This window comes from Lactuca saligna, chromosome 8, assembly GCF_052625555.1.
Source record: "Lactuca saligna cultivar CGN05327 chromosome 8, ASM5262555v1, whole genome shotgun sequence".
Taxonomy (NCBI): domain Eukaryota; kingdom Viridiplantae; phylum Streptophyta; class Magnoliopsida; order Asterales; family Asteraceae; genus Lactuca; species Lactuca saligna.
This window is the reverse complement of record NC_136424.1, coordinates 166,924,103-166,942,013: the sequence shown is the minus strand read 5'-3', so window position 1 is coordinate 166,942,013 and position 17,911 is coordinate 166,924,103.

Sequence of the window (17,911 nt, the reverse complement as noted above, 5' to 3'; positions counted from 1 at the left end):
TAGAATCCATACTTGTTTCAACGATCACAATCTCGTGTATACGAGTCGAATATAATTAAGATTGAAAAGATAGTTGAATAACTGATTCTTCTTTAAGCTCAGATCCTATCGTGGAAAAAGAAGTTAAAGCAAAATCAGCAATTCTAAACCTGTAGAACCATGATTATATATCACCCCTATTTATACATTCTTCAACGACAGATCAACCGTATGGATCTTTGGATTGAACATGACGTGTTGTACGAGTGGTACTTCGTGGATTTCTTCGGAAAAGAGAATAACTAAGGGGTACTCCACGCATGAGTACTTCGGTGTTCTGATATGACAGCTTCGTTGGAAAGGCAATTTCAAAGAAAGAGATGTACGTATGAAGCTGGTATGGTGTGGATCAAATTGAATCTAGTTGTATGATAATGTCGGAATCATACGGAAACTTTAAAGACATTAGATTTGAACATAATACCTTTATAGACAAAACACAACCGTGCAACCATGAACAGAGTTACAGTATTTTAGATTTACTACAAGACTATTGTTGCGAATAAGGTATACTACAAAAGACAAGTATACGCAGCACGAGCATCTCTATACAGACAGGATCTCGCAAAAGGTAAGACTCTAGTTACACTAGTTTTGGATGGGTTATAAGTCTGTTATAATGAAACGCTTAAATTACATTAACAAGGGTCCGATGTAGTTTCTCCTGCAGCTGTGATCCTGAGAATTCTGTCGTTTGCACCAGATTTCTTTGCTATAGGGCAATCCTTCTTGAAGTGCCCTATCTCACAGCATTGGTGGCATGCTTGGCTAGCACTAGCATTAGTGGTGGGAGTGCGGTGTTTAGCCAGTGTTATGTAGACACGAGTGCCTTCCTCATTACTCCACCATGGAAATTGCTTCCTAAAGCATTCGGTTTTATCACTACTTTTGTGTGTAGGGCGTGTCCCGATGATTGGGATTTGAGTGATGGGTCGTGCTGGTGCTCCACAGCTAGGAGCATGGTGCCCTATTTTTAGGCAATTGTAACATTGAATCTCATGGCAAGCCCTATGATGATGGAAACTACACTTATCACACTTCGGGATTTTTCCTTCGTATGGCTTGCTCGGTACGGGGATGGCAGGGGTTTCCACTTGTTGTTGTTGCAGGGCAAGTTTTTAGGATTTCTTGCGTTCTTTTTGGGCTTGGCGCTTTCGTTTCTTGTTCTCTGTCTTTCGGCTTTGCGAGCCTTTGACTGTTACCTTTTGCTAACTTCCTGGATTGATACTACGATCGGAATCTTCAACCCCATCGTCGGTATTGCTTGCGTTGATAGCGCTTTGATGCACAAGGACAGTTGTCACGGTAGCCATCACGGCAGTTATAACTGCGGTTTGAAAGGTAGCGGCGTCCATAGGAAAAGCGGAGGTTTCGTTGTTCGACTAATTGCTTCCTGATGACGACATGATTCTGTAACACGAAAGATAAGGATTTTATGAGCGATTCTGTTTGACCGTAGGTGTACTTCGATTGCTCAATCAAAGAGTAAGAGTATGTTTTCGACAGTTTGACCTACATCCCTATGATGCAGTCCTAGTACAGATTGGAAGTATGCTCACGGAGGTTTGACCTACATCCCTATGATGCAGTCCTAGTACTGAGTGGAAGTAAGTTCGTAGAATGGTCTTAAGACGTTTTTCGTTCAAGCCAAGGTATCGCTGGTTGGTGAATAACAAGATCCAACCACTAAAAGGGACTTGGAAATATCTCCGGAGCTAAATTGCTATAGTCCAATGACTTGACTAAAGCATGTTTCAGGTATACTCACATGAAGTAATGAGAGTATTTGAATAAATAAAATGACCCATAAGTTAGCCGACTGTCAATATCTTTGATATTCATGACGTAAAAGTTCGGGAAAATGACCTTGTAAAAGGTCTTACATCATATCTAGAGAAGATAGTCCTTGACAGCATAAAGACTTAACTAAAGTACTTACAGTACAAGATGGTTTCATAGAAAATGCCACATCGGGCATAGACAAAAAAACGATTCCTTTTTAACAAGGAAAAATAAAGTAAAGCATCTACTACTGGCGACGGTCATCCTTCTGGTGAACTCTCAGTTCAGCCAGTTGACGTTCCATGTCAAGCAGGTATCTTTCTTATACCCTCTGACGTACTCGGAGCTCTATGACTTCGGCTCGGGTTTTAGCTAGTTCTTGCAGTAGGGTTTCGTGGTCTCTCTCAGATCTTTCACGAACATGTTCAAGGTTGTTGGTGCGAAGGATATGCATCCCTCCATTGGTGTCAACTTCCGAGATACGATGTAGAGTTGTTCTGCCTTGAATTTCATTTCGGGCAACTCTACGGATCAGGATTGGTAGAACTCTATCTATTGTGCTCCCTTCATTTACATTATAGAAGCTTCGGTCTCCATTAAACGGCATAGGTTGATCTTGATCTTCGCTCCATGCTTCCAAACATTCCACCAATGGAGGCGTCGGGCCATGAAAAACCGGACGAGGGTTAGGAATTGGAACGGGAGCTGCCTGGGGTAGGTTCTCAACCTCGGGTTAGGAGTTAGCACCATCCAAAAGGTCTTCATCATGGTGATCATTCAAAGGAATCGGATGATCATTCTCTGGTTCTTCTCCAAACCATCCAGCAATGACTTCGTTCGGAAGGTACTCGTTGTCGTGGGAATGGAGTCCAGCCATTTATCTATGCGAGAATTGGGGTAAGAAAATAATTATTAGACGAACTATCTAGATAATTATTTAGAAAATCTTCATTAGTTACATCACTATTTGTGAAATGCATACCAGTTATATGTAATCGAAACAGGATAGGCCTTCGAATAAGTGACCTTAACTCTAAATTCACACAGAATAGGGGTAAAGTAAAATTTTCATAGATTCTAAGTCTATAACATCCTAATTACATACAGCCTTAGTGTATCCACTTAGCAGCTATCAACTTATTAATGAAGATCCCATTTTAGTTCTCATGTATAAAGTACTTATAGTAATACCAAATACTCCTATAGTATTTTAAGTTTAATGTTCTGTTCTATTGTTCTCATTGTGGTAGGGTTGGTAAGATTTTGGATTTGTTGCAACCACACAACTACACTTAGGCACATGCTAGTCAACCCTCGGATAATATAGTTGATCAAGCTATATCTTCCCAGGTTTGACTATATGTCTTTAAGTCCACCTGTGTTGCCCAACAATCGTAATTCTTTTGTACTGTCCTAGTGACACTGATTTTAGTATGAATGCAGCGCGTATACTTAATTAAATATTTTATTATTTAAAGTATAAACTCTTGGTCAGAGTATTTTTAATCCCATTGTATTTATAGTTAGTATATCTTTTATGGGTTGATATACTTAATTCACTATAAACAATGCTCTGATACGAATCTGTCACACCCCAAAACCATGAACGGCGGAAACGTTCTGGGGCGGAGGACGTCATGTACAGTATCACAACAATGAAAAGTAGTAAACAAGCAACAACATCAACCATTGCATTAATAATATAATTTTAATACAAGTGTGTTCTTTCAAATTATAATAGACACTAAAGTATAAACAAAATGAAAGATGAGTCTTGAACGAGCTCCATCTTCTCTAAACCTTGCATCGGTACCTATCTATGGTTGACCTGAGGATACACGTTATTTTGAAAGAGAGTATCAGCTTTAAAGCTAGTGAGATCATAAGTATTTTAGTGTCTTAATTTGTATGTAAGTATTTGTATGTATATGAACTGTAAGTATTGAAAATGTATATGAACTGTAAGTATGAAAATGTTTTGTAAAACAACTGTAAATGTTTGAAAAACCCTAGAAATCCCTATGATTCCTACTAGTATATAAGGGTGTCTTCTACCAAGACCTAACTACTCTGAATGTAGCCTTCTACCAAGACTTAACTCTTCTAAATGTTTGTTTCTTGTAAGAGTGTGAAATTTTCCCAAGTGTAACTATCATTAACAAAATATAGTTTTTACATTTAATGTTTAAGTGAAAAGAATCACTAGATATATGTAAAAGGAAAATTAATGTAGTATTGTAATGTAGTGCTATAAGAACTACTGCTGTACTAACTACCTTAAATCGGATTTATATTAAGGCATCATGTGATTAAATGTACCATAGTATCGACTGGGTAACAACGACAAATGTAGGTCGTAAAAAGGTATGACGTTTGGCACCCGTAGACCTGCAGGTCCGGCTGTAGCTAGCATCAAGGTGTAGGATAGTCAATCCAGTGGATCACAATTATGTCAACGTATTCATCTATACGCAAAATCACGCTCTCCCTCCAAGATACTCTGGCTACAACTCGGGCCATGACATTTAAGGCATGCTCCGATACAGTGGATCACAATTATGTCAATGTATTCATGTATATGTAATGTACTGAAATGTTCTACGTGTGCTAGCTGTAACGTGTGTTCTCTCTCTATCTAGCATGAATAGTAATGTACTGTAATGTTCTAGTTGTAATGTATGTTCTCTCTATCTAGCAAGAATAGTAATGTACTGTAATGTTCTAGCTGTAATGTATGTTCTCTCTATCTAGCAAGTATTGACTCATGAATGAACTGACTCATTGTATGATATCACGTTCTAGTAATAGTTATAGTATCTTCCTAAACTACCCTTATGGTAGTTACTAGTAATCTAACTGGTACGTACGGACATGAATGTATACCCTTGCTACCAAAGGGCATTGGATGAACTGGAAGAACCTTTATGACTATATATGTACATATGATATATATAACTAATATTTAAACGACCTTCGGACGGATACCCGATATCCTACAGAACCACATCCAAATCGAGGAAAAGGAAATAGGGTGGATAGCCTTCCTAAGTCTTTTAAAAATTTCTTATATATCTATACATATATAGGCATGCAATTGATAATATAAAAGCATAAAATAAGTTTTGTAAAACCTTTGAACATAATTATTATCTAAGAAAAGATCGACTTGATGTCAATCAATAAAACGGTTTGAAGGCATGGGTTTGATAAAACAGTTTAGTATAAAGAAACATTTGTTTCAAACACAATTGTAAATGAGTTTGAAATGAAACCTACAGAGTAAAATGTACAGTGTAATAAGGAGTTTTAAACACATAAAGTGTTTATGAAAAACATTTGAAGTAAACTATTTGGTAAAACGGCTAATGAGTAGCCAATCATTTGAATGCTGCTTACTAATCACATGTGGTTGATATAGTAACTAGCATGATTCTACTTGTATCCCCCCCCCCCCATAAAACATTTAAAAACAGTTCAAACATTGATTAAGGGGTATGAACTCACCTGTTGTGGGTGATACGGATGAACTAAAGAGGTAGGACTGCTAGGTGTCAAGTGAAGACTTTAGACACACACAATGGTCCTACATATGAAGACATATTTATATAAACAATTAGTGATTATAACACTAATTAAACATGTATAAACATCCTAATGCGAGGAAAACACTTTGGTCAAGTGCTAGGAGGCTAATGGGTTGCAACAAAGGAGTACAAGACCTCATATAGAAGTTTATGGTCAAAAGACCATGTGTGTTCGAGTTTACGGCCCAGGGGAGTAAACTCCTGGCCGTAAACTCTCCATTGGGGCTCTAAATGAAGCTCAAAGCTGTTACAACTTAAGTGGTGAAGTGCTTCTAAGCTTAAACAAGTGTTTGGGCTTCTTTTTTACTCCTTTGACGAGTTCATGGCCAATGGACCACATTCCATGGAGATTACAGTCGTAATCTCCCTTGGATAGGTGTTGGTGGTGTTTTTAAGTCCCTAATATAACTAGGAACTAAACTATGCTAGTGTCCAAGGCTTTAGAAGAGTTTATAGCACCATTTAGCACTATTGTTTGGAGTTCATGGCCCCGAAGAGTTTACTGTCGTAAACTCATAGCCATTTATGTTTATGAGGGTCTTAAGGTCATAAGGAAGCATTCTAAATTCAAGCCTAAGCCTTAGGAAGTGTTTGTGGCATCAAAACACCCTAACTTGAGTTTTCGGCCCATGTACCAATTGGTCATGTGTTTGTGGCCGTGAACACCTATAGGTGTTGGTATTTTGATTGTTTTGGGTCCTAGACACATCAGGGTAATGTGATATGCTACTCTCTTGATTCAATGAAGGCATTTAGGGCATTTTGGCACCTAAAAATGGAGTTCACGGCCCAAGAACTTCCTTGGTCGTGAACTCACTCTCAACCCTTGATTCTTAATGTTTTGGATGTCTAAACAAGCTATGGGTAGTCTCAAGGTTCATTTCCAAGGTTTGGAGGGACATTGGGCACACTTTGGCCCTTATAAAAGAGTTTACTCTCCAATGTTCTTGGCCGGTAAACTCTCAAATCTTGGGGTTTTGATCCGATTTTGATGTTGTTAGGCACAATCTAAGCTATATATTACAACTAGATAGAAGTACTCACGATTTGGGATGAAAACCCGAAGATCCGTGAGAGAGAATTTGGCTTTTCTCTAGTTGGAAATGTAACTAATGAACAAATATGGTTCAGAATCCTATATATAGTCCTGGGATTTTTTGGCAGAAAATATTTTTATTCAGGCATTGAATTCTAATATCAACAAGCTTTGGAATAACGGAGTTGCACAAAACCTTAGTGCATCCACTCTCCTGATATCTCCTTAAGTGTAAATCCTAAAATACTCCAAACTTATTCCGAAAGTCTAAAATTTTACTATAACTGTTCTAACTTCTATTGACTTTTAGGGTTTGACCGAATGGAAATTTCGGGTTATCACACATAGATCCAAGGTATTTAGGGTTGCATGTACACTATAGGAGTGTTAGAATGCTCAAAACTCAACAGTTATGTATGCTTGGTGTCTTTGTGATTCATGTATGTTATGTGTTATGTGTTCCGTGCTAGGCCCGATGTCGAGGTAAGCCTGATGTATGCTAGTTATATGTTATGTGTTATGTATTATGTGTTTCTTGCTTTGGCTCGATGTTGGGGCAAGCCCGATGTATGTTACATGTTGTGTTATGTGTTTATGATATATGTTATGCAGTGTGTATGTCGGGTAATCCCGATGTCTGGGCAAGCCTGATGCCAGATGTGGTCTGATGTCGGGGTGAGCCTGATGCCGGATAGGAATCCAATGTCGGGTAAGACAATGTGGGGTCATCCCAATACAGCTGGGAGTAGTCCCAAAGTTATGTTATTTGTTATATGTTATGTGTATGGTATGTGGTAGTTTGGGGGAGCTCACTAAGCTCCATGCTTACAGTTTTCAGTTTGGTTTCAGGTACTTCAACTAGCAAAGGGAAAGGCTCGGAATGATCGCATGGCACACACCACAGTTTTCTAGCCTGGGTGGTTTACTCTGATATTTGATATGAGATTTTGATATGTTGACATATATTTTGATATTTTGAGATACATCGTTTATGATTTCATATTATGATGATGATATTTATGGTTTTAATAATGATTTAAAAACGAAATTTTTGGACTGTATTTTTTGGATGTTTCATCCAGCGTACTAGGGTGCGCCCTAATACGCAGGGCGTTCCCAAATGTACGCCTAGCGTACTACTCAACTTCCAAAAATTACCAATTTGCCCCTTGGGCGAGGTCCAAATAAATATCAGGGGCCAAAATTGACTTATTAAAATACCATGGAAGGATTCGAAGAATACTTGAAATACGAAATGTTATATTAAAAAAAGAAAATTTTCGTATTTTTAGGGATAATTAATTCTCTTAATTTTAAAAAACAGTATTTTTTAAATTAATTCAATTTAATTCTAACGTAATTTTTTAAAATAAACCAAATTTATTCTGACAAAATGTCAGCCATAAACTAGTAATGACATTTCCGATTTTATTTTTACAGAATATAGTTCATTCAGATATTTTTGATAATTAACCATATTTAAGAATTCTACATATTCTTCATATATTCGACCTTAAATACAATTTAATACATATTCTTACATACTAATAGTCTTATACATTTTAATATAGTTACATATATTGTAACAGAATATCATAACAAATGAGTAAATTTCTTAAAGAAATAGAATTCTTAAATATACAATTATTGAACAAATTTATGTGATCTTCTTCAATGGTCCAAATAATCCACTTGATTCCAAGTATTCTTGCGAAAATATGATGTATTATCGTAAGAATGTAATTCTTCGCAAATATAAGTGTTGTTGAATTCGATTCCAAGTCTTTCTCTTGTATGATTAATATTTGATTACTTCTTCAAGCCATTCTAAAAGAATAACATGTATTACTCGTAAGTATTACCAATTAAGCAAATAAACTTGTTATTAACAAACATTCTTAAAGATATTCTGACAAAAAACATTTATACAAATAAATTTTGACATAATACAGTACAAAATATTCTATAAGAATACATATATTTTCTTCTATCAAGATATTACTTAGAGTCTAATAGCTATAAAAACATGTTTATTCTGCAAGAATGATATCGTAAATATTCTCCCGAAATGGTTTTGATTTTTCTTAAAAAGTATGAAATTAATTCAAAGAAATAAAAGTAAATCATCATGTTTATGAAATAACTAACCATAAGCAAAGCTAAAATAGAGAAAATAAAGAGCTCATTAGACCAACACAAACCATATTAACAAAACTACATTGGCTAATTTTCAAATGGATGTAAAGACTTATCGGTGGACATCATGTGCAAATGAATTGATGAAACAATTGGTTTAAGCATTTTAACAAACGGTTGTTGGGCAAAATCAGATGTCGTTTTAGTCTGAAGCTTGATGCTAGTTTAGGGAATAAGAAAATAAAAGTTTTATGTTATTCCAACCATTTAAAAAGAAAACTTAGAAAGTTAGTTTTGGTACTGTAACATAATAAGACTTCGCGATTTATGAAACATTAACAATCCTTAAACTAACTGGGAAAGGAACAAACCTTTGAATTAATCAATTTAATTGCTCGATGCTCAAGATCAATTAAAAATCCTTCTTGATGTTCTTGATATATATATATATATATATATATATATATATATATATATATATATATATATATATATATATATATATATATATATATATATATATATATATAGGGAAAAGTGAATATACCCTTAAGGGTATATAAACTTAGGTACCCAAATTCACTAGACCACATTGTTTTGTGTCATATAATACATTCTAATTGTCCACTATTCTTATAATTTAACTTCTAACTTGATTTACTTCCATGATTTTTATAAATTACACATTTATCTTCCAGTTACATAATTTTCATTTTCAACTACAATATATATAGCCTAATAGGTGGTCGGCAAAAAGAAGTGATGTAAGAGGAAGGTAATAGTGAAATTTCGAAAACCTTGAAAATAAATCAAGTTAGGGGTTGAAGTTTAAGAATATTATAATGAATATATCAAACAAAACGACGTATTATGATGTGTTTGGGTACCTAAACTTATATACCCTTAAGGGTATATTCACTTTTCTCATATATATATATGCAAACAAATACCCAATATACCTCATCTCTAGTTCTTCGTGCCTTCATTCTTGCATCGATTTAAAGAAGAGGGGTAGGTTTTGTGGTTTTTTTGCTTTGCGAGGTCACTAGTGTTTTTAACAATCTCCTTGTTCACTACACATAAAATCAAACATGATGGAGGTGAGTGGTGGCAACGACTAGTGGAGGACCGACAATAAAGATTGTCACTGAGGTTTTATGGTCGGCAATTAAAGGATTTTGGATTGTGGTCGAAGTCACTGTTTTTTTGATGATAGTAGTGAGAGAGATGTCTAATTTAGCAAACAAATTCACCCAATTTAAAGGATATTAAATGTTTTAAATACTTATCATAATTAAGTGTAGCCAAGATTACTATCATACCCTTTATGATTTATTATAGAATATATTTTTGTTTTATTCTAATTAGTTGTTAAAGACACACAATACTTATTGAAAACATTTGAATATATATGCCCTTCTTAAACATCAAAATATCATATTTACCCAACTTAATTTCTAAATATCATATTTACCCTTCATAAAATTTCTAAATATCATATTTACCATTCATAAAATTTCAAAATAGCATATATGTCCTTTTTAAACATCATAATATCATATATGCCCTTCTTAAATATCAAAATATCGTATATGCACTTTTTAAACATCAAAATATTAATGATAATATCTAAAATATTCTTCATCTACAACATAATCAACAAAAAAACTAAACAATCAAAATATACATTCTATAGAGAGAGTTGAAGATGAATATTTTTGTTTGTCAAGAGAACGACATTCCAACAATTTAGACGTTCACATTCCATTATCATAGACGTAAGGATAATATTGTTAAAATTTTTAATTATTATAGTAATTTTAAGTTATAAAAAATGATTATAAAATATTAAAAACATTATAAAAAAGGATTTGGGCAAATATGATATTTTGAAGGTTTATGAAGGGTAAATATGATATTAAGAAAATAAGCTGGGCAAATATGATATTTTGAGGTTTAAAAAGGGCATATATGAAAAATATATATATATATATATATATATATATATATATATATATATATATATATATATATATATATATATATATATATATATATATATATATATATATATATATATTTGAAAAAAAACATATATTTCAATCGTTTACCAACTGGAGAATGAGAGAAGGTGTTAGGAGGATATCCCATTTGTGAAAGAGTTTTATTCAAAGGACTTCCAAAACTAGTAGTATTTTAAATATCATTAAAAATTAGAAATCAACCGTTGAAATTGATTTTCGATTTGTTTAATTGTGCTATTACCAAAACGCACAATTATTAAATATACAATTTTGGTCATAATATATATTAAAATAAATATATACATCTATTGATAGAAATATTATACATATATTTGAAAAAATATTATACAAAAAGAGGTATTTCACATACATTTTAAATAAATAGAACAAATACATTTAAAGAAGTTTGAGATTTTTGATATGCTAATTTGACATTTTCTTAATAATGTCATCAAATTATACATTGTTAAATTTAGAATGTTACGAATTGTCTATATTTAATTTTAAATGTTACTATTCATTTTTTCTATTTATAGGCTATAAAATAGAATTGAAGTATATTTTAGTTTGTTTAACACTCTATAAATAAATAAAAAAATAATAGCAAATATAGAGTGGATTGGAGATGCAAGCCGTATAATTTACATGTTTTTGTTTGATTAATCGTTCAAGACAAATATAAGATATAGATAACTATTAGGTAGTAGGTTTATACGAACACATTTATATTATTAGAGAAAATTAAAAAAATAACATAATCTCCTAATGATTTATCCCAAAATAGCTAAAAATCAACAACTTTTAGAAGAAAGTGAAGGAAACCGTAGACAACCTAACTCACCCAAAGTTTCGTCCCTGGCTTGTGATATCGACATTTGACTCCATTGATTGTTTGCAACATTTTTACTTGGGTTGTGGTTTTGTGGCTAACAAGCAGAATTCAGGGCCTATCAACCCGTTGTATTTAAATCCTAAAAAAATTATAGGTCATTTTTCACACTTAATCTCTCTCTCTCTCTCTCTCTGTCTTTCTCTCTCTCTCTCTCTCTATTTGTATGTGTGTCTCTCTCTCTATCTCTCTCTTTCTCTCTCTCTCTCTTTCTCTCTCTCTCTCTCCCTGTGTGTGTATGTAACACACACAAAAAATCATGTCAAATTTAAACTTTTTCAAACACTTTAAAACAATTTAGCATTACATAGTTTGTTTTCAAAATAATAAATATCAGAGTATCTCAGTGTTAATTCATAAAATCATAACATCAGGAGGAGTGATACGATCATGCCTTTGCCTTCCTGTGATCTCCAGAAGTACCTAAAACACGAGACTGAAAGTGTAAGCTCGAAAGCTTAGTGAATTCCCCCAAAACACTCATACCTACGATAATACATATAATCATAACAATATACTATGGGTTCAGTCAACCATCGGGTTGGAATAACCCAAGCCCTCAACCAATTGGTTGGAATGCCAATACTATGGGTCCAATCATCCTCAGGATGGAATACCCCCAGGCCCACAACCAACAGGTTGGAATGCCCATGTCTATTGGCTTTCGCACAAAGTAGATAAGTCTCAACCATTAAACAAGCATGTACACATATAACAGATAATCACATAACAGTCTATAGACAACGAACTGATCAAAACAGATCATACCACATAACACATAGTACCATCCTATCTATCAAGATACCAATCTAAGAGATCATATTAGCATATCACATCACACCATCCTATAACCAGGACACTAACCTAATCAGGTCGCTAAGCATAAACATAACCTCATCCTAACTGCAAGGATGAAAACCAATAAGTATATCATGCAATAACCAGATACAATCCATAAAGCGTCGATCTTGGTACCTTATACCCTGTTGATATAGTGAGGATAACTCGCCTCACAACTGTCTACTCGAAGGATAAGCTCAAACTCTCGGATCACCAGCACAAACTCCACCACCTATATTCACCATAGAACCATGCTGTAAATTTCCAATCTCCCAAAATGTCCCTAGAAATCAACTGGTCAATCCTTAGTCAAAGTCAAAGTCAACTGCCAAGGTCAACAGTCCATGTTGACCTAAACTCGCCGAGTACCCTTAGCTACTCACCAAGTTCCTTACATAACTCCCCAACTCGCCGAGTCACTAGAGTGACTCATTGAGTTCCTAAGGTTTGCGGCCGTAAACTCCTTGGCCGACTCGTCGAGTTTCCCTTGCAACTCGCCAAGTTTATACATGTCCAAAGGTTGGGAAAATCCTAGCCGACTCGCCAGGTCACTCATTTGACTCACCGAGCCCACGACAACTTTCATCGGACTCTCCGAGTTGACCATGCAACTCACCGAGTCCCTTAAGTCCGTCATCCATACATATGCTTTTTAATCAATGCAAGGGCTCCATATTGCATATCCAACTTCCCAAGGCATGCTTATCACGTAAAGTTGCAAAATTTACGTGCATGCAAAGCTCTAAAGTCTTAAAATGACAAAACTAAGCTTGCAAAGAAGTCTTATGCTTGAGGGGAGGTTCATACTTGCCAAAGCTGACAACTTTATGGACTTACAGACCCAAGATAGTTTACATCTGAAGTTGCAACTTCAGATCTTAGCTCAAACACAAGAAAAGCTTCCTAAAATCCACCCAAAAGAGATCTAGAATGAAATCAGGCCAAGAGAACAACTTAATACCTTCCAAATGATGCCAACTGAGGTAGATCTCTGATTCCCACTCGTTCCTTGCTTCTAGTTGCTGGTTCCACAAGTTTTTCCCACCAAAAATCCTTCTTCAAAGCTTAAGACACACAAATGGAGCACACTCACACAAGTTAGGGCTATGGGGTATTAAGAGGCCATGAAGGGGAGGCTGGGGAGGCCAATGATCCTTTAAATAGGGTGCAAACCCCGAGGGTTTCATCCTCTAGCTCCTACTCGTCGAGTTCCTCATTGGACTCCGCGAGTAGGTCACTTAAACATGTGGACCAACCCGTTGTTACTAGACGATTCGGGCAACCAACTAGCCGAGTAGACCTTGAAATCAAGAAAATTCTTATATCAAAAATCAATATATGGGAATTGGGGAGTTACAGTGTATGTGTGTATGTGTTATGCCTAATAACAAAATAATGGTTTAAGTGATCTTTAATATAATATACTTTTTTTTATCATTTACGTTCAATTTTAGTATTGTGTATAAATCTAATCGGAAAAACTGAAAAATGAAGAATGAAATTGCAAATAACATGGCCATTTGCGATTGTGCCAGTCTCTAATGCACAAAATGTGCATTAATCATGTGTACAATCACAAATGTCGATGTCATATGCAATTTTGTTCTTCATTTTTCATGTTTTTTCCGATGAAACCTTAGAAGATAAGAGAGGAAACAACATATGGCTATATGTCATCTACGATTTCATCATTTCAAAAATGAAAAAAAAAAAAACAAATTATAGATGCAAATGAAATCGCAAGCATGTATATGAAACCGCAACCCAGTAGACGAAGTTGTAGTCTACCTTTGGAGTCTAGCGTCAAATCGTAGTTAAAGGACGAAACCGCAGACGATGGAGCTTCTTATGCGGTTTCCTTGGCTATTTTTGAATATTTGCTAATTTTTTGCTATTTTAGGATATCAGATTATTTTTGTAATTTCTTCAACATATTATGTACATCTTCAGATAATGCAAGCTATGACTCGTGGTGATTAATTGGTTACTATAAAAGGGAAATCTTCCAAAAAGTTTCAATAATTTAGATCAGTTTATGAAAAAATCTTAATTTTATTTTGTTAATAAAAAACATCGATTGTTGGATAGAAAATTTCAAATCAAATATTTTTTAACGGTAAACTATTTTTTTATCTGGTACCTCCAAAAAAGTCCTATTATTTTGCCTAGTTTATGAAAAAGTCCTAATTTTTTTTATTTCAACTTTTTTACTCTTTCACTAAATCTGAGTTTAAGAATAAAACTAAACGTCATCATTGTTCATTTAATCACTTTCTCATACAAATTTATGTTACAAGTACTATAAGATATTCAAAAATTTTGTTGCACACCTTAGCACAATCTATATAAAAGTAGGTTAAAGGAAAATCAACTACTATTTTCATATAAGAAATCATTGACTGGTAACAAACTAATCCATACATCAGTAGGTTTGGTGAGGTTGAATTGATAACAAAGAATATAAGTTTTATCTTTAAATATTAAGGATATATGAACAATTCATCAATGGATCAATTACCTTATGAACATAAAGTAATTGATCCATGGAGGAATTTAGATGAATTGTTGTGTTCATAAAATAATTGATCCATGGAAAAATTGTTCACATATACTTAAGATTTAACGATAAAAATCATATTATTCTCTATCGCTAGTACAAGTTATCTAACTTACTACTGTATTAATTAGTTTATCATCAGTCAATTGTTTCTTATAGGTTTCCTTCGAGTTACTTTAAAGTAGATTGTACTAAGTTGTTCAACACATAATTTGAATATCTTATAATACATGTAACATAAATTTGTATGATAAATGAAGCATATTGGCGGTGCTGAGTTCAAAATGATGTTAACGCCATTGTTTTTTGTGACAAATAATTGATAAAAGATGTCTTTAATCATTTGTTTTATGGAGTTTAATAACGTTTATTCTTATTCATAATTTTAATCAATAAATTTACCTATCTTTAGTTAAAGGGTAAAAGAATTGAAAAAAAAAATTATGACTTATTTATGATTTGGGTCAAGAGACTTTTTCTAAAAATAATGTATAAAAAAAATATTTTATCTGTAAAAAATAGTTAATTTGAATTTTTTTTTGTCCTCTAATTGAGATATTTTTGGTTATTTATTTTGCTACTTTTGCATAAAGTAACATAAAGTAATGACATTTTTAAAAGATTTCCCATTAGGTAAATTATTAAGTTATTTCCTGAAATTAATTTTAATTATCGTGAATGGGTGAGTTGTTCAACCAAGAAATTGAAAACACGCGAATATCACTTCCTCTCTGTATGCAGAATCACATCACAACAAACAAAAGAGAAAACAGAGGCCGAATGATTAATGTTGATGGTGGTGTCGACGCATTGTATAGTGGCGCGATGTGCAAGTGGCCATCACACGTGACCAAGATCTCAAAACACACCTTTTCTAAATCACATAATTTCGGATCCCTTCAACCTCGACATTCGTAATTTTACCGAAAAATTGCTAGATTGGATCCCAACACGAAAGTTCTCCTTAAGAAAATTTTGATGAAAAAGTAAAACACTAAAAAGTAATTGTAATTTATTATAGACCCAATAATTTTTTTTTTTATCATTATTATTTGTCTAAATTTGAAAATCTATTAGATCCATCGGATCATTAAAAAAATTAAAATTGTTTTTTAATTAACATTTTTTTTTCTAAAAAGTTGTTATGAAAATGCCCATTCATAGTTTTTATCAATTTTAAAACATTTCCAGTTTAATTTTTTCAAACCGACAAACGTAATTTTTATTGTGTGTGCTCTAACAATATATATATATATATATATATATATATATATATATATATATATATATATATATATATATATATATATATATATATATATATATATATATATATATATATGGGGTTATGTTATAGAATGAATCATAACTATTGTGTGGTCGTAAGAACAGTTCTAAACCAACAGATGAAAATTCAAGAATAGTTATGATCTATGGTCTATAGTATTACAGTGAAATAACATGTACTATATAATCATATAAATTTCATTAAAATGGTATTAGTAAATTTTTATGTAGATTTTAAAAAGTAAATTCCAGATTTTATGGATACTTTTTCTTAATTTAAAAGAAATCTGATTTTGAAGGCTAGTCATTTTTTAAATTCAAAAATCTAAAAAATATGTTTGTAACTATAGTTTGCATTCTGATAGAATATATTTAAGAATATGATATCTACTTTTTCTTTTTTACAAAATATCCATTCTAAACATAATGTAATACATAAGATGTTTTTTTTATACTAATAGCATATTAAATAATTATATTCTATGCAGTAGTCTACATCAAAAAACTGAAAATTTTGATAACCAATAACAATATTTAATTTTACATTCTTGAAAAATGAGATACAAAAACTCGTTATGTGAGAATGACAACAATACAATCGAATTCTAGGGCTTCTTCATCTGGTTTTTTCATGAAGTTGTAGGTGGTAACATTAGCAGAATCCATCATCTTGTTTTGCATGTCTCTCAAGTTCACTAAGAGGATAAAAATGCCTTTGTTCTTGACTTCTTGAATATTCGACTATTGAGATGTATGAAATCGTTATTTGCTTCTTGATTTTCGAAATATTTGGTATTCTGGAATCAATCTTGGATTCTTCAATCATTCTTGGTTTTACGAGAATGATCATGCTCCCACTAACATGATAATTATATCCTTATTAGCATAACACTTATGCTCCCAATAGCTTTGACATGTACTCAGAAATCAGCTGGACTTCTAGAAATCAACACTTTGTTGACTTTCTTACCAAAGTTCATACTTCTGATATGAGATGCTTCGATAAGACTTTATCTAAGCTTCCTAAAATCATACACATTTCCTTAGATAGCTTATGTGTGTGTCTAAACAATTATGAAGATGGATGACGTAGTCATAATGTTTAGACCTTTTTATCCATTTCTCATAATTCGAACTATGAAGAGGGATGCCATAATCATAAACGAATTTGAGAAATAAAAATATCACAATTTCTAACTATTTAAAATATACTTAGTGAAAGCATTTCCTTATAATCGTTTTCATGAGTCGGAGAGAAATCTTATGACACTTAGATTTTTATGGTGTATATGTTCATATCCATATGAATTTGTCAAAACCATAATCATAAGACAAGATTAGTGACAAATCCAAACTCACATGGACCAAACTTGTTCAATCTTAATTTCTTGCCACCTGGCAACACAAGGCCTACCATAGCTTCCATATTGTTATGCAAACAATTGAGAACTCACAGAACTCCCAAGCATAGTCAACCAACTAGAATGACATAAAAACAAGAATATATCAACACGATAGGTTACAAACCTCAAGTCGTGTGCTAATGATTAAAAGTAGGTTTTATTCTTGATTAGTTCTTGAAACTATTCCAAGATCTTTAAGACTATCACTGACCTCTCGACATATAAGATTCTCTTTGTCAAGGAACATTACTTAACAAACAAATATTTAAGAGTTAGTGCAGATTCTTATCAAGATAAACACTTCACACAATTGGTCTTAGTTGGTCTTTGTTTT